Raw genomic sequence first — 18842 nt, 5'->3', positions numbered from 1 at the left:
GATAAACCCATTATAAAGACGTGATCTGTCGATTCCTGCAATCAGAAACACCAATAATACATATATAAATAACTGACGGTGCATCTACGGTTCACCATCTAAATATCTCCCTTCATCTTCTAACTAATGAAATAGACTCCCACCTTACCAACATTAACCAGAAGGGGTATAACTGTTTACAGATACCCACGTGTTCTTAAGGCATCCTCATATTTCTTACACTGCCATATATGCATGATTCTTTTGAAGTACACAAAGACAAGAACTTCAAGATGAATTATATATTAAGTTATTAAATTTAGCATCATATGTTGATATTTAAAAATATTTAGAACATCAACTTCATAAATTATGACACAATACATTTTTACAGAAAAACTGGTATGAAACATTTCTGAACCTAATCACAGTATTCCCTTGGGTGATTCACATGGTATGTACCTAATGATTTTGCCGGCTGGAGTGGCCGAGCGGTTCTAGGCGCTTCAGTCTGGCACCGCGCGACCGCTCCGGTCTCAGGTTCGAATCCTGCCTCGGGAATGAATGTGTGTGATGTCCTTAGGTTAGTTAGGTTTAAGTAGTTCTAAGTCCTAGGGGACTGATGACCTCAGATGTTAAGCCCCATAGTGCTCAGAGCCATTTGAACCATTTTTTGAACCTCATGATTTTCCTGTTTTGGGATGTACTAATTCCACGGCATTTTTATGGATAATCTTACTAATTTCCCCTTATATGCTGCAAAGAAATTGTGGTACTGCTCTTTCGCTTTGCTTGAAAGACGATGCGTTTTCACTAACATCTTCTGTCCAATTGCATGTCATTCTATTAATATGTTTCGTAACAAAGTCGTCTTCTGTTAGGACTGGACAGTCATCCGAACAGTCCACGTATCCGGCTCCTAGTCAATTCTTCGACTTCCCTGGATTAGGACCTCGAATTTCTATATCATCTTGGTGTTCGTCAGAATCATTTGCCTTCTGTATTCCTTGGTTGGCGCCTGTCGAACTGCTTGGTCCTGCAAAATTCTGGTTGCGCTGCTGAAATCCTCCTGATCTACTACTGTTTCCGTCATTTGACCAATTACGTTTTCTTCTATTAAATCCCACTTGAAAAGATTTTTGGTTGTTGTTGCCAAAATTACGCTGTGGTTGGTAATTTCTATTTGAATTGAAAAATTGACTCATATTGTTATTCCCATTGCCATTTTCATTCCTATTATTAAATCCATTCCCGTTCCTCGGCCTATTATTCCCATTATTGTCGCCCATGTTTCTCTGTTTTCTTGCGTCGTCTTCACTGTAAATAAATTCCAAATCATGAAGTATGCCTTTAAACACTTGTGTATTATCACCGCCGCTGCCTACTAATGATTGTTGATATCGGAGTGGCAATTTGATTATGCACATCCTAATTAATTCTTGTCCCTGTACGTATTATCCAAACATTGGTTCCGTTTCGCCATGTCACGGAAGAACTTAACTGGACTTCTCTCGAACTTTCGAATGATTTCTTATGCAAAAATTCATATTTTATCCGATCTTCGCCTCTGCAGACCAATACGTTGTCAGAAATGATGAATTAAATTCCTCATATGAATTGCACGTTGACGCTATCTTCTGCATGGTTTCAGCAATCACGCCATCCATATGTCCACATATGACATCTAATTTATGTCTTAACGGCCAATGTTGTGGAAAACCTACTTCAAATTGATTAATAAATGTTCTCGGGTGTAGACTATTCCCATTTTCTTTGTAATGTTGAAATTCGACTACTGTTAGGAAATGATCATCGTCGAATTGCTTTCCCGCATTATTTTGTACCGAATTCTGGTATGATAAGTAGGAAATATTCTGTTTCTGGGTGTTGGATCTTTGCAGTGGCGTAAAATTGCCTGTTTCAAACTGTGAAGTAGCTTGTGGCATATTTCGCTGCCCGGTAAGGTTTGCTGTACTGGCCGCAAATGCTGTGTTGTAGCAGGACTCGTATCGGCTTGTATTGTGGGCAGGCGTGCAAAAAATGGCATCTTCTGGACATCGTCCGCGTGCATAAAATTCTGTGTTGGGCGCGTTGATTTCCTATATTCTTTCAGCGTCTCACGGTTGCTTTGTGGCGTGGGCACACCTGGTTAATGATATTTTGTTCGGCGGAAGCTCCTGTGCCGTACTCTCTTTTTCTTGTAAATTATCTACACGCGCCTGTAATTGTTCTGTGTTCTGCGACGTGCTTTCAACTTGCTTTATTAAAGACGCTGAACGTTCCTCTACTCCATTGATGAATTTCTTAGTAAAACCAACTGATTTGTATATAAGTACAACATAACTTCTGCACAATTTCAGTGCAGTAATGTGTTCATTGAAAATTTGTGTGTGTGTGTGTGTGTGTGTGTGTGTGTGTGTGTGTGTGTGCTAGTATAATCTAACTTCTGCACCATTTCAGTGCATTAATGTGTTCATTGTAAATAAGTATTACAGTAGTTGTATTACCTTATAAATAAATAAAAAACTTTTTTATTTTAAATTCAGTGCATTAGTATTTGTAAAATGACTCTTAGTGTTCATTAAAAATGACGATCATTCCACTTGGGACCTGTGGAATGGTACATTAGCTTATTTGTTTTAGTTGTAAATATTTGTCATGTATTGTTGTTTTCTGACATGTTCCACATCCTGGAGGACCTTCTCACTACGGATCAATTGGAATGAAAGTAAATCTAATCTAATCTAATCTAATCCTTCACTTTTTTAAGTACGTCCGTTTCGTGTCCTACCACCAAGTCTACAGACACAATGGATTCTGAAATATCACTGCCACTGTCCATATGTGCTTCTATTGTTTGATTCAGTTCACTACGAAGCTGCGTGAACTGTTGTTCGTTTTTCGTAGTTATTTTGCCAATACAACTCCAGCGCGCCTTTTGTCACCCTTTTCTGGATGTGACTGTCTTCAACTATCTGGCGAAGTTTGCTCGTAACTTTCCATGCTAATGAATCAGCTCGTTGGTTGACTTTTTCTACCTCCATTAGTGTTTCTGAGCGCAACGCATTGAACTCCGTACGCATGTGCTTTCATTCGGTCAGTAGCGGCCTGTTTTCTTCTCGTGATTCTTTGGCCTCTTTACGAATCTTGTCTAATTTTTCATCAATATGAATACACGTATTTTGGATTTCTCTTCCTGTATCTTTAATCCGTGGCTCTGTCTTTGCACTCGATTCCTTTATGGCTCTATTCATATCTACCCTAGCCTAGATTCCTGTATCCCTGCCTTTGTCTTCTGACTCAAAGGCTTTATAGCTTTATTCGAATCCTGTATCTCATGGAGTGGATGTAGGAACATTGTCTATATATCTGGAACATTCGTTCTTTCGTCTGCAGCTCTCGGAGATACTCTTTCCCCATAGTCACTATTGATCTTACTTTCTGAATATACTGCAGGATCACTGACACTCTTTCTGTCCGGCCACATTGACATATGTGGATTGAATCTACTCGCATTCTGTAATAGTTCTTCAATCTGCGCGTTATCAAATTCTAGTTCCGTGTCACTGGAATTTTCTGCCTGTCTGTGACTACCGCTATGACTACCGCTATTGCTTCGTATATCTCTAAGATTTTCACGACTTTCACTCTGCATTGGATGTGGTGAAATCACAACATTTTCGCCTACATTTCTGGCCATCTGTATTTCACGTCAGTCACTACTTCAAAGAGTTGTCTTATTTTCGTCACGATCGAGACTTTCTACTCCCTGATTTGCCTCCATTCTGTAACTTTCTGTCATTTCTGTCCTAGCCTGTAACCTCTTCTCCTGTCTACACTGCCTTGCCTGGGATCTAGTCAACATCCGATCATACAATGTAATGCATTTCCAGAAAAGAATAAATATCCTATCTGACTCTGATTCTCTTGGTCCAGCTCCCCAATATATTCAATCCCTTGCAACACCGTATCAGTCAACACATGTTGGTAGAAAATCCAACGTAACAACGCCGTTATAGATCGTGGAGCGAGCGCCACCCATACTAGAATCACTACTGCTCAACAACACAAAGTTGTTCAATATCGTGAAATTCTCTTAATTCAACTAAATTAATCCAGATAAATCAATGCAGTTTACTAATCTGTCACACAAGTACATTAAATAATACTTTTACTGATATATACAAGCTCGAAGTATGACTTTTGTATTCAGTCAAATCCAGTGCGGACTCGCATTCGGGAGGACGACGGTTCAATCCCGTCTCCGGCCATCCTGATTTAGGTTTTCCGTGATTTCCCTAAATCGCTTCAGGCAAATGCCGGGATGGTTCCTTTGAAAGGGCACGGCCGATTTCCTTCCCCATCCTTTCCTCACCCGAGCTTGCGCTCCGTCTCTAATGACCTCGTTGTCGACGGGACGTTAAACACTAATCTCCTCCTCCTCCTCCAAATCCAGTGCTTTCTTAACAATTGCTTTCTTAATTAATTCAATAATTAACTATCTTGGCAGGGTCGCCATTATCTAAACATGCCTCTGGTTGGTAATAAGTGAATGCCATGTTTGCATTGTGTCCACGATTCCAGTTAGCGCTCATAACGCAGTTTGAACCCAATACATAAGGAAACGTGCTATTACTCACCAAGGGTTTAGATTTCAGAAGAATAGCTGCCATCAATGTTCATGAAACATTCCAACGAGGTAGGAAGGGTGCCTCTGTCTTAGAATAGGCAACAATTATTACCTGTAATTGTATTTATTGGAATCACTTTTGCACATGTTGGGTCGTTACAATGCACAAGAGCAATCTCAGGTATCAGCCGGCCGCGGTGGTCTCGCGGTTCTAGGCGCGCAGTCCGGAACTGTGCGACTGCTACGGTCGCAGGTTCGAATCCTGCCTCGGGCATGGATGTGTGTGATGTCCTTAGGTTAGTTAGGTTTAAGTAGTTCTAAGTTCTAGGGGACTAATGACCACAGCAGTTGAGTCCCATAGTGCTCAGAGCCATTTGAACCCTTTGAGCCAATCTCAGGTATCGCCTGTTCAGACAAGGGGATCCTGGAATTAAATTTCTCAAATAACATAAAATATAAAAGATCAATAGTATCACAAAATTCAGGATACTCAACTATTTTAAGTGAGAGAAAGACTGTCTGGTGGAAGACTATCCTAATGTCGAGCTGAACAATGTTACCAGCTATAACAAATTTTATTCTCTCCCCACAAATGTTAACCAAACATGGCAATGAATCGCACGAAGGCAATGTGTTAATTTCGGGAAATACTGCAAGGAGGATACTTTGAGCTTCGTATCACTGGAATAAAAACTGGCTTATGACACGACATTTACATTTAATGACGTGCTGCGTGCTTTACCTTGTGTTGCACAGCGTCGTCGGCTTAGCTGCTGCCGTATGTCGTCGATCTGTAAATCTATCAGAATCCTTTACTGAGCCTGGCTGATTTTATATCGTGAAGCGATAAACTTTAACTTCGCCCTAGTTTTCTTTTAATGGCTAAGCACATGCTCAAGGCTGGGCGCGCGGTGTGTTACTCTGCCCTCACTGTTCTCACAAGAATTTAACTATATTGGCTCTCTTCATTCTCGGCTCAGGACATTTACGAAAAGAATTCAGTGAGCTCTTGACTGAACTCTGAAGCTGGATGAACAAAGTGTTCAATATATTTCCTTCTCTGTCGTCACGTCAGACCACACTCGACGACGATGTGCCTGTTGCTCTGGATAGCTGCACGTCTCCTCAGCCTAGCTTCCCTTCCCTCTACACTGGATGGATCAGCCAATGGCAGTCGCTCTTTCACCTCTAATAGCCATAGCTGCCCAATCAGCAAATTGCTTAATAAGTACTGTGCCGTATAATTGGCTGGCTTTCAAGTAAACAGCCAGGCCTGTTACTCCCCTTATTAACACTTCATCCATCCACAAGAGTGGTACGTTACGTCCTCACACGCCGCTCAGGTGATATACTGTTCTTCCCCCAGTTCTCTGCCATCACCGTCACCTGCACTTGACCTTGACTAGGCTGCGGCTTTGAAGGCCATTGTGTCACAGCGCGTCTAAAACTGGCTTCCCCTCCAGTGATGCTTCCACTCTGTTTCTGCAAATTTACGTAAGGGATTTATTTTCGCCCTCTCGGTGCCACGTGTATTAAACCTCAAAACAGTTAAATATACACACAAAAATCCGTCACATGTTTCAAAACCAGTGTCTTGCAACACTACAAACAACATGTAAAACTGATGCACCCGACATGTAATGTGTCCAACGTCCCGACACCTTACACCATCAATCTACTTTTTTTCTTTTTTTGAGCCATGAGTCACCAGTCTTATGACTGGTTTAATGTGGCCTGACATGAATTTCTCTACTGTGCCAACCTCTTCATCTCAGAGTACCACTTGCAGCCTACAGCCTCAGTTATTTGGTGGATGTATTCCAATCTCTGTCTTCCTCTACACTTTTTGTCCTCTACCACTCCCTCTAGTACCATGGAAGTTTTTCCCTTATGTCTTAACAGATGTCCTATCATCCTATTCCTTCTTTTTGTCATTGTTTCCCACATATCCCATCCTCTTCGATTCTGCACAGAACCTCCTCATTCCTTACCTTATCAGTCTACCTAACTTTCAACATTTGTCTGTAGCACCACCTCTCAAATGCTTCAAGTCTTTTCTGTTCCAGTTTACCCACAGTCCATATTTCACTACCATACAATGCTGTGCTCCAAACGTACATTCTCAAAAATTTCTTCATCAAATTAAGGCCTGTGTTTGATACTAGTAGACTTCTCTTGTCCAGGAATGCCCTTTTTGCCATTGCTAGTCTGCTTTTGATGTCTTCCTTCCACCGTCAGCTATTGGTTATTTTACTGCCTAGGTAGCAGAATTCCTTAACTTCATCTAGTTCGTGACAATAAGTCCTGCTGTTAAGATCCTCGCTGTTCTCATTTCTGCTGTTTCTCATTACTTTCGTCTTTCTTTGATTTACGGTAAATCTATATTCTGAACTCATTAAACTGTTCGTTCCATTCAGGAGATCATGTAATTCTTCTTCACCTTCATTCATGATAGCAATGTCATCACAGAAAAGTATCATTGATATCCTTTCACCTTGAATTTTAATTCCACTCCTGAACCTTTCTTTTATTTCCATCATTGCTTCTTTCATGTACAGATTGGACAGTAGGGGCGAAAGACCACATCCCTGTCTTACACCATTTTTAATCCAAACACTTCGTTATTGGTCGTCCACTCATATTATTCCCTCTAGGCTCTTGTGTATATTGATATTACCCGTCTCTCCCTACAGCTTACCCCTATTTTTCTCAGAATTTCGAATATCTTGCACCATTTCATATTGTTGTACGCATTTTCCAGGATGACAAATCCTATGAATGTGTCTTGATTTTTGTTTAGTCTTGCTTCCATTACCAACCGCAACGTCATAATTGTCTCTCTGGTGCCTTTAGCTTTCCTAAAGCTAAACTAATTGTCATCTAACACGTCCTAAATTTTCTTTTCCACTCTTCTGTATATTATTCTTGTCAGAAACTTGGATGCATGAATTGTTACGCTGATTGTGCGATAATTCTCTCACTTACCATCTCTTGTAATGTATTAGAGAAAGTCAACAGACTAACCATTAACTCTAATTAAGAATGCGTACTTCCAAAAACAAGTTCTTTGCAAAGTCTTCCTAGTTTCCATCACATCTTGTTAACTGTCTCACGTACAGATACAGGTCTCGGCTCTCTACTGTTCTCCATACAGTGGAGGGTACAGTAGTGTATCAGTATCGTTACAATGCTACACGTAGATATTACGCTGAATGGTCGGCTGTCGCCAAGGTATAAATGAAAAGTCCTCTGATTTACTGTCAAGGTCACAACATGCAACGCAGGTGGTATTAGGTAATGTATTTCTCGGATTGTCTTAGAATGTACGCTCTCTGTAATTCAGTAATAAGAATTTCATGGTGTTTAAGGCTGAGTAACAAGTACAATGTTCTTATTCTACTGAGTTTTGTTTATTTGAAACTAGTTTTCGACTTACTGGGCCATCTTCAGGAATCAGCTGACTAGCGTCTGAAAGGGACGGTAGTTCTTTGGTAACAAAGCATAAGTAAAGATACAAACCAGCTACACGGAGTGTTGTGCCTAAAACTTGTTTCTTAACATTCAGATTACAATTTACACAATGGACAATGTTAAACACAAATAATTAAACTACGCATTATCACAGGTTAAATTTTCACAATGCTAAATTTTGTGAAGTCTTGAGATTGACTGAAAAACTGTTAAATTGAGCACTCTTCATTTATAATGTACAACAATCATATTTTTAACGTTGTAAACTAAACTGTAGGCAGTTAATAGTACATACACAATAATTAAATCACACAGTCTTACAGTGTTAGGGGTTATATGGTTTGATGCCATAGTTGGTGAGGTCGTGAGGTTGGATGGTAACCGTCTAACTGATATCTAGTAATTTATATTGTGCAATAAACATGTTTTACATTGTAAATACTGAATTTAATTGATGAAAGGAGAAAATATAAAAATGCACTAATTGAAGCAGGCAAAAAGGAATACTAACGTCTCAAAAATGAGATCGACAGGAAGTGCAAAATGGCTAAGCAGGCATGGCTACAGGACAAATGTAAGGATGTAGAGGTTTATCTCACTAGGGGTAAGATAGATACTGCCTGCAGGAAAATTAAAGAGATCTTTGGAGAAAAGAGAACCACTTGTATGAATATCAAGAGCTCAGATGGAAACCCAGTTCTAAGCAAACAAGAGAAAGCAGAAAGGTGGAAGGAGTATACAGAGGGTCTATACAAGGGCGATGTTCTTGAGGACAATATTATGGAAATGGAAGAGGATGTAGATGAAGATCAAATGGGAGATACGATACTGCGTGATGAGTTTGATAAAGCACTGAAAGACCTGAGTCGAAACAAGGCCCCGGGAGTAGACAACATTCCATTAGAACTTCTGAGAGCCTTGGGAGAGCCAGCCCTGACAAAACTCTACCATCTGGTGAGCAAGATGTATGAAACAGGCGAAATACCCTCAGACTTCAAGAAGAATATAATAATTCCAATCCCAAAGAAAGCAGGTGTTGACAGATGTGAAAATCGCCGAACTATCAGTTTAATAAGTCACGGCTGCAAAATACTAACGCGAATTCTTTACAGACGAATGGAAAAACTGGTAGAAGCCGACCTTGGGGAAGATCAGTTTGGATTCCGTAGAAATATTGGAACACGTGAGGCAATACTGACCTTACGACTTAGAAGAAAGATTAAGAAAAGGTAAACCTACGTTTCTAGCAATTGTAAACTTACAGAAAGCTTTTGACAGTGTTGACTGGAATACGCTCTTTCAAATTCTAAAGGTGGCAGGGGTAAAATACAGGGAGCGAAATGCTATTTACAATTTTTACAGAAACCAGATGGCAGTTACAGGAGTCGAGGGGCATGAAAGGGAAGCAGTAGCTGGGAAAGGAGTGAGACAGGGTTGTAGCCTACTGCCGATGTTATTCAGTCTGTATATTGAGAAAGCGGTAAAGGAAAAAAAAGGAAAATTTGGAGTAGGTATTAAAATCCATGGAGAAGAAATAGAAACTTTGAGGTTCGCCTGATGACATTGTAATTCTGTCAGAGACAGCAAAGGACTTGGAAGAGCAGTTGAATGGAATGGACAGTGTCTTGAAAGGAGGATATAAGATGAACATCAACAAAAGCAAAACGAGGATAATGGAATGTAGACGAATTAAGTTGGGTGGTGCTGAGGGAATTAGATTAGGAAATGAGACACTTAAAGTAGTAAAGGAGTTTTGCTATTTGGGGAGCAAAATAACTGATGATGGTCGAAGTAGAGAGGATATAAAATGTAGACTGTCAATGACAAGGAAAGCGTTTCTGAAGAAGAGAAATTTGTTAACATCGAATATAGATTTAAGTGTCAGGAAGTCGTTTCTGAAAGTATTTGTATGGAGTATAGCCATGTATGGAAGTGAAACATGGACGATAAATATGTTGGATAAGAAGAGAATAGAAGCTTTCGAAATGTGGTGCTACAGAAGAATGCTGAAGATTAGATGGGTAGCTCACATAACTAATGAGGATGTAGTGAACAGAATTGGGGATAAGAGGAGTTTGTGGCACAGCTTGACTACAAGAAGGGATCGGTTGGTAGGACATGTTCTGAGGCATCAAGGGATCACCAATTTAGTATTGGATGGTAGCTTGGAGGGTAAAAATCGTAGAGGGAGACCAAGAGATGAATACACTAAACAGATTCAAAAGGCTGTAGGTTGCAGTAGGTACTGGGAGATGAAGCAGGTTGCACAGGATAGAGTAGCATGGAGAGCTTCATCAAACTAGTCTCAGGACTGAAGACCACAACAACAACAACATTGTAAGTTATATTTTTATGCAATGGGAAATATTAAACACAGTATATGGTTACAATATACAATATTGAAGTATTACAAGTTATATCGTTGAAGTTTGTGGGGTTAGCAAGGTAAGAAATAGGAAATTCAATTCTGTAAAACAATTGTGTAGCTGTATGTTTCATTGTGACGGTTTGTGGGCATGTGGGTGGTTGATTGCATCATGTGAATTTTAACAGTGTCGATGTGCTCAGCTATAATTGATCATTTAAAACCAGCTGGGGATTTTGAGCTAAATTTCTGTTTACCTCAAGTGCTTCAAATGTTCAGATGTGTGTGAAATCTTGTGGGACGTAACTGCTAAGGTCATCAGTCCCTAAGCTTACACACTACTTAACCTAAATTATTCTAAGGACAAACACACACACCCATGCCCGAGGGAGGACTTGAACCTCCGCCGGGACCATCAAGTGCTTCTAACAGGCTTAGTTTCTTCCTTTGTTGGCTATATGTAGTACTTCTGTGGGGACCTGATATGTGTCCTTCCTTCAGTAGCACATCCTCAGTTAATAGTTCCTGAGCCGAGGTCAAGACCTCACAAAATTTAGCATTATAATAATTTAACCTGTAATATTGTGTAGTTTAATTATTTATTGTGCTCAACCTTGTCCATTGTGTAAACTATAATCTGAAATTTAAGAAACAAGTTTGATGCACAGTACTCTACGCAAGTGGATTGTGTCTTTGATTACCATGTTTTGTTAGCTAATTAAATAGTGCCCTTTCAGACGATAGTCAGTTGTTTCCTATAGATGGCCCAATACGCCGGAAACTAGTCTGAAATAAACAAAAATCAATACAACTAAAACAGTACTTGTTATTTAGCCTTAAATACGGAAGTAACGAAAGAATCCGTAAATAAGTTTCGTGGTCTATTGTAAATTCTTAAGCGTGTTGAGATACTTTCTGGCCGACTGAAGCAAGCATTCAAGTTGTTTTACTTAGTTAATACGAATATTAGTTCCTTTTACAAATTTAGATTTATGGAGTCTCGGTATATTTGGGGTAAATCCCACAAACTTAATCATGCAGGCTTTTCGCTGTCGAACAGGATTTCACAGCTCAAGTCAGATTCTATTCGTACTTCAAGTTTTACAGCCTATGGTTCATTTCTTAAACTGTGGAATTCTCATCTAGTGATTTACATAAACATAACAATTTCTTGACTTAATTACTGTATCTTATACGTTTGTTACAAAATATCTGAAATTCTACTCCATCGCAATTTCAAACAACAACGAATTAATTAGTAGAATTTGTATCAAAGCAACTACAGTGAACAGAAGAATAAGATAAAAAAGAGATGATACGATAATTTTAGGAGGATCGAACAGGCGATCTTTGTATCAAGGACGACAGTTTCGAGAAATTCCTCACGATTCTTCTTATAGCTAACAAAAGAGAGGATGTAAGTATCTTCAGTATCCATCATAGTAGGTGGTGGGAACGCAGCTTAATACAGTAATAATAATAACAATAAAATAGCCTAATTTGGTATCCAGGTTTTCATTCAAAATTAAATTACCTGTATGAAGAAAAATCAATAAATAGACACATTCGCGTAATTGCGACCGCTACGATAAACTGACACAATAAAACACTATTCTGCGCCTCCTGGACTGCTTAATCGTAATTTTGGAGGTATCCGATTGTAAGAATGCCAAATGTATATCACAAATTATGTTACCATGAACTATTAATATATAGGTTACAGATAACTTATGTGATTATTTAATCCGAACTAATGTAGATGAATTTGTGTTTAGATGTCTTGAAGTCATAAAAGATCCCATTACATTACACCGCTGGTGAATCGAACTAATAGGCTGATCTACTCGATGTAAATGATGGAATAATACCTTAATCGTTTTCATGTTAGCAAGTGGTCATACACCCCCATACACACTGATCAGTCAGAATATTATGACAAGCTACCTAATAGCCTCCGTCTCCACCTTTGGCTCTGATCCGGTGTCTCCACTTTTGCCACTGATAACAGTGGTGACGCGTCGTGGCATGGAAGTAATGAGGCCTCGGTAGGTCGCTGGAGAGAGATGGCACCACAGCTGCACACTTAAGTCACTTAACTCCCATAATTCCGGCAAGAGAGGCTATGAGCTGTGACGCCAAGTTCATCACATCCCAAATATGTTCGATCTGGTCCACATTTGTCGAGTTTATGGGCGGGGGGGGGGGGGGGGAGAGGGAGGCAGCACGTGAATTGCAGCTCACCACTATGTTCCTCGGATCACTCCATCATACTCCTGGCAATGTGATGTGTCGCATTATCTTGCTGAAAAGTACCACTGCCCTCCGGAAACATGATCGTTATGAAGGGGTGTACGTGGTCTTCAACCAGGGTACGGTATTCCTTGGTCATCATGAAGCCTTAAATGAACTCCACTGGACCCACAGATGTCCACGTGAATGTTCCCCAGGGCATAAAGGAGCTGCAGCCAGCTCGTCACCATTTCACAGTACAGGTGACAAAGAGCTGCTCCCCTGGAAGACGACGGATTCTCGATCCCCCATTGGCATAATGAAGAAGGTATCGGGATTCATCAGACCATGCAACGCTTTGCCACTGCTCCAACGTCCAGCGCCGATGGTCACGTTCGCATTTCAGTCGTAGCTACCGATGTTGTGGTGTTAACATTGGTAGATGCACGGGTCGTCGGCTGCAGAGGAACATCGTTAGGAGTGTTCGGTGCACTGTGTTGACACATATTTGTACTCTCCCCAGCATTAGAGTCTGATTTTAGTCCCGGCACATTTCACCCCCTGTCATAGTTTACTAGTCTGCCCGAGCTACGACGTCCGACATCTGTAATGACGGGTGGCCGCCCAACCCCATGACGTCTGGACGTGGTTTCACCTCGGTTTCGCCACGTGATGAAGACACTCTCCACAGCTTTCCTCGACCACCCTAAAAATCGTGCAGTTCCCGAAATGCACCTACCGAGCCTTCGGGACCTTCACAATCTGCCCTCCGTCAAACTGAAATAGATCGTGCACTTTCCCCATTCTACATACGAACAGCACGCTCATTGATACAACTTGCGCCATGTTTGTGTCTACTAGCAGTCGGCCCTTGTCAGGTGGCGCTGAAATCGACTGGAGGGGCTTATATCGATAGTATGAAGATGGCACCTGTTCTTTCGGACATGTCCGAAAGAACAGATGGCATTGGTAGCCGTGGAGATCTCTGGAATGAAATTACAATTAAATCATTACCATTAGCTGCTGACGGGCGTTGATATACATCAACAAGGACAGTTAAAATGTGTGCCCCGACCGGGACTCGAATCCGAGATCTCCTGTTTACATGGCAAACGCTTTATCCATCGTAGCCACTGAGGGCACAGAGGATAGTGCGACTGCAGGGATCTATCGCCGGCACGCTCCCCGTGAGACCCACATTCTCAACTTATAGTCCACACACTATTGTGTGGCTCAAATGGATAGAGCGTTTGCCATGTAAACAGGAGATCCTGGGTTCGAGTCCCGGTCGGGGCGCACATTTTCAACTGTCCCCGTTGATGCATGTCAACGCCCGACAGCAGCTAACGGTATTGATTTAATTGTAATTTTATTTCAATAGTAGGTCGGTGGTCACAACGATCTGGCTCATCAGTGTAGATTCTCTTTAATAACGGTGTATATTGATAAACGTGTAAAACAGAAAATATTATCGTCTTAGTATAAGTACTATTGACAGTATGGATAATCGTAATTCCTATATATATTATGATTTTAGCAGAAGACCTCTAACTTAAACTTACGACAGGTAAATTGGTTAGCTTGCAACGCGTAATTTACGAAAAATAGTGTTATCTTGTTTATACACTGACGTACGTAATATCGAAAAAATTGTTTCTTGTGTATACAGGTACATCTAAAGATGAGACGTAAAATCGTGAAATTGATCATGAAATACAACTTATAAAACTATAGCTGCAGAGTGAGGCTGTTTTGTTATTGTTATTAAGATAAAACTTTAAAAAGTTAGACTTGTTCTGTTGGACAGAAGAAAACTGCGTTTTAAAGTTTTTTTTATAATGTCCAGCTGTATTAATAATCTTATTGTAAGAAATGATTGCTCATGAATTTGTGTGTCATACACTTCAAAATATACATTTCCGCTGTTGAAAATCACCTACAAAAACATTCAAAAAATTTTCAGATTTATATTTACCGAGGGCCGTTCAGAAAGTAACCTCCGGTTGATTTAAAAAAATACACCAAGTTAAATAAAAATATTTTAATATATACATCTTACAACTACATCTTTGCACTATTTTTCTACATAGTCTCCATAGCGATTGAGGCACTTATCGTATCTCTTCACAAGCTTTGAAATTCCTTCTGCATAAAAATCACCCGCTTGTGCCTGGAGCCAGCCTGTGACCGCATCTTTGAGCTCTTCGTCGTCATCAAACCGCTGTGACCCGAGCCATTTCTTCAAATGCATGAAGAGGTGATAATCACTTGGCGCCAGGTCTGGGCTGTAAGGTGGATGGTTGATAACGTCCCACCTGAAGGACTCAAGAAGGGCCGTTGTTCTGCGAGCAGAGTGAGGACGGGCATTATCGTGCAAAAAAACGATACCGGAAGTCAGCATACCACGGCGTTTGTTCTGTATAGCCCGTCGTAACTTTTTTATTGTTTCACAGTACACGTCTTGATTAATGGTCGTACCACGTTCCATGAATTCAACCAACAACACCCCTTTGGCATCCCAAAACACCGTTGCCATCAGTTTTCTGGCAGAAAAATCTTGCGAGGCTTTTCTTGGTTTGGTAGGCGAATTTGAATGTGCCCACATCTTTGATTGTTCTTTTGTCTCAGGGTTCACGTACTTAATCCAGGTTTCGTCACCCGTCACGGTTCTGTTTAACAATGGTTCTCCTTCGTCCTCATAATGTGACAGAAAGTCTAATGCAGAGGCCATTCTTTGAGTTTTGTGGTGGTCGGTAAGAATTTTGGGCACCTATCGTGCACAGAACTTACGGTAACTCAATCTTGCTGTCACTATCTCGTACAAGGGAGTCTTAGAAATCTGTGCAAAACAAGTAGACAACTGCGACATTGAGAAACGTCGATTTTCACGAACTTTTGCATCAACTGTCTGAACGAGTTCGTCAGTCACCAATGATGGTCTACCACTCCTCTCTTCATCATGAACGTTTTCTCGTCCACTTTTAAATAAACGTACCCATTCACGGACAACTCCTTCACTCATAACTCTTGGTCCGTACACGGCACAAAGCTCACGATGAATAGCTGCTGCAGAATATCCTTTGGCTGTAAAAAACCTTATGACAGCACGCACTTCACATTTGGCGGGGTTTTCTATTGCAGCACACATTTCAAACTGCCACAAAAACTAAACTAGCGCAGGTACGACGTTCACTCGACCACGGCTTGATGCCGACTGACCTGTTGAGTGCGTGAACGCACAGATGGCGTCGCTACTCCCCCCACAACCCGCACTGTGACCAATCGGAGGTTACTTTCTGAACCGCCCTCGTATATATATATATATATATATATATATATATATATATATATATATATATATATACTCCTTATCAGAGAGGGTTGTGATTCTTTCCTGAGTATCTTAGTTTACAAGAGAAAAGGTGAAGTTATGGGCTCCAGCCCAGTTCTGACAGACTTTTTAATCAGCCAATTCTTAGCTCCCTCCTTTGTAAATACCACAAAAAATCTTTTGACACTAGTTCTCTAGATTTCTTTGAAACTGGCCATACAGCACCCCAAACTAGATTTTATTGGGCTTAAACATTATGCAACAAGTTTCAGCATTTTATATTATCTGCAGGATGTTAGAAAACCGGTTGATACGTTAATGCTCATTCTTCGGATGCCAAGGAAAGTAAATAAATTAATAGTGAATAAATAAGTTTTGTTATTTTACTTTCTCTTCTACCTGAAAATATCCATACAGAAAAAATATCATTCATCGAATACAGTTTGCGTATTTCTCATGTTGGACGTAAACATCGAACGTATGAGAACATGCAAAGAGAGAACCGTCAGAGAGTTTGACCTTTTACATTTGGAATCCGATACGGTGGTCCTCCAACAGACCCTAATTCAGTGCTGTTTTTACTCACACTCCCATGCATGTTACTTCCGGCACGTGCTTAAAAAAATAATATTTCTCGTAAAGCTAAAGCCGGCCGCGGTGGTCTCGCGGTTCTAGGCGCGCAGTCCGGACCCGTGCGACTGCTACGTTCGCAGGTTCGAATCCTGCCTCGGGCATGGATGTGCGTGATGTTCTTAGGTTGGTTAGGTTTAAGTAGTTCTAAGTTCTAGGGGACTGATGACCACAGCAGTTGAGTCCCATAGTGCTCAGAGCCATTTCGTAAAGCTAAAAATACAGCAGCTCAGCCGTTCGCTCCCTCGGAAATTAGGCATTGACTACAGATCATCATAACAAACGGTTTACATCGACTATATTTGACGGACAGAATAATATAGTCCCACATTCACTAAGGTAACTGTAACGTAAATACAGAACTCGTGCCACATAGAGAGCTTCCGAGTTTAATCCAGCTCTGCTGAGCTTTCTTGCTCCGAGAAAACAAGCCGTTTATCTCCGGGACTGCGAGTAATCTGGTCCATCGTGTACTGTCGCTGTCACCGACGCGAATTCGCCTCTGAGCCTTCACGCTCACATGGTCATGTACCGGCTATTGTTGTGTCAGAGCCTTTAATCTCCTGCAACAGTGTTTTCCTCCCTGTACCAAAATCCACGGGAGTATCTGCGGTTACGTTCGCCGATAAGCGCACAGACATGCGGTACTCAACTACTCTATGTTAACGCGCCAGAGTGAAACAAGATAATCACATTTGCGTAATTACTTTTGCTTCACCTAGGCTACGAGTATGTACTAATGACGCAGTGTGTAACACGCTCCCGACGCTGCTTTTGTGGTAGGCAGACTGTACACAAAATAATAGAAATGGCACCCTGTCAGAAAGTTTTCCTCGAATGAAAAAGCAAGTTTACTGTTACCAGCCACTGATTTCTTTAGATCTACAACGCGAATCGAAATTTTACACCTCCATCATCAGGTGGATTTATATATGTTAGAATGACATATGTGTGTGTTGTGATACGATTTTGGTGTAACTTGTGGCACTGTCTAGTGGAGGAGCAAAAACAATATTTCAGAACATGGTTTTGAGGAGGTTTTTGACTAAAGACTAAAAGTATCTAAATCTGAAAATAAACAAGTAAAATAAAATACCTGCAGTGCTCACATCACATGTAAACTCCCATATTTCGTAAACAAAGATGCTGTCTGGAAACAACTAGATGCAAAAAATATACAACAAAACAGAAACATTATCTGAAAGTACAAAGAATGTATAACATAAGAATATATTTGTAATAAGTTTTAAAGGATTGTGGAGTTATTTGTTTATGTTACTGAATATTTCAAGGGGTATGTAAATCCTTTTCTGTCGAGTGTATATAGCATGAATTTCATACTCGTTTATACAATCAGGTGACATATTGCAAACTTTAAGTACAGTAATTATGTTGCCAACACTGGTAAGATTATACATAAATAAAAGTTTAGGCTGAGATTTAGAGATAGGGATGAAAGGATGCACAGAGAGAGAGATAAAGATTCAGATACACAGTGAAACAAGTGACTGCAGGAGAGAAACTTTTCTGTATTAGGGGGTTCTTAAGATTATACCTGTTGCAGGTAATGACTAAGTAAAGGTTCGAATAACACATTGGTTAATGCTATAAAAATATGCAAGTGGATATAAAATTTATACTGTCAGTTGATGCACATATAGTTTCAAGCTGACAGCAGGTACAAGTTGTTGGTGTGATTGTACAGCCGGCCGCAGTGGCCGAGCGGTTCTAGGCGCTACAGTCTGGAACCGCGCGACCGCTACGGTCGCAGGTTCGAATCATGCCTCGGGCATGGATGTGTGTGATGTCCTTAGGTTAGTTAGGTTTAAGTAGTTCTAGGGGACTGATGACCTCAGAAGTTAAGTCCCATAGTGCTCCATTTGAGCCATTTGAACCATTTTGTGATTGTACATTTCTAAATGAGGCCATTCCATTGTTTGTTTGGGAATGTCAATGTAAAATAACTAATTATGAGTTATGATAGAGAAAGGAACAGGTGACCACCCGAGGTAGTTTAGTTTACTTGTTTATTCTCACATTTAAAAATAAGTTTAGTTTTTAGTCAAAAATCCTCGAAACCATGCTCTGCAATATTGTTTTTGTTCTTCCACTAGACAGTGCCACAAGTTACACCAAAATCGTAACACAACACACACATATGTCATACTAACACTTGTAAATCCACCTGATGATGGAGGTGTAAACCT

At 40.5% G+C, this 18842-nt stretch overlaps 1 protein-coding gene across 1 annotated transcript in view; it reads left to right on the top strand.

The window, feature by feature from the left end:
• Positions 1 to 18842, top strand: part of LOC126260564 (G-protein coupled receptor 52-like) — a 395280-nt gene that overhangs the window by 186894 nt on the left and 189544 nt on the right. The window lies entirely within an intron of this gene.

This window comes from Schistocerca nitens, chromosome 5 (genome assembly GCF_023898315.1).
Source record: "Schistocerca nitens isolate TAMUIC-IGC-003100 chromosome 5, iqSchNite1.1, whole genome shotgun sequence".
NCBI classification, from domain to species: domain Eukaryota; kingdom Metazoa; phylum Arthropoda; class Insecta; order Orthoptera; family Acrididae; genus Schistocerca; species Schistocerca nitens.
This window is presented reverse-complemented; position numbering and strand designations above follow the sequence as displayed.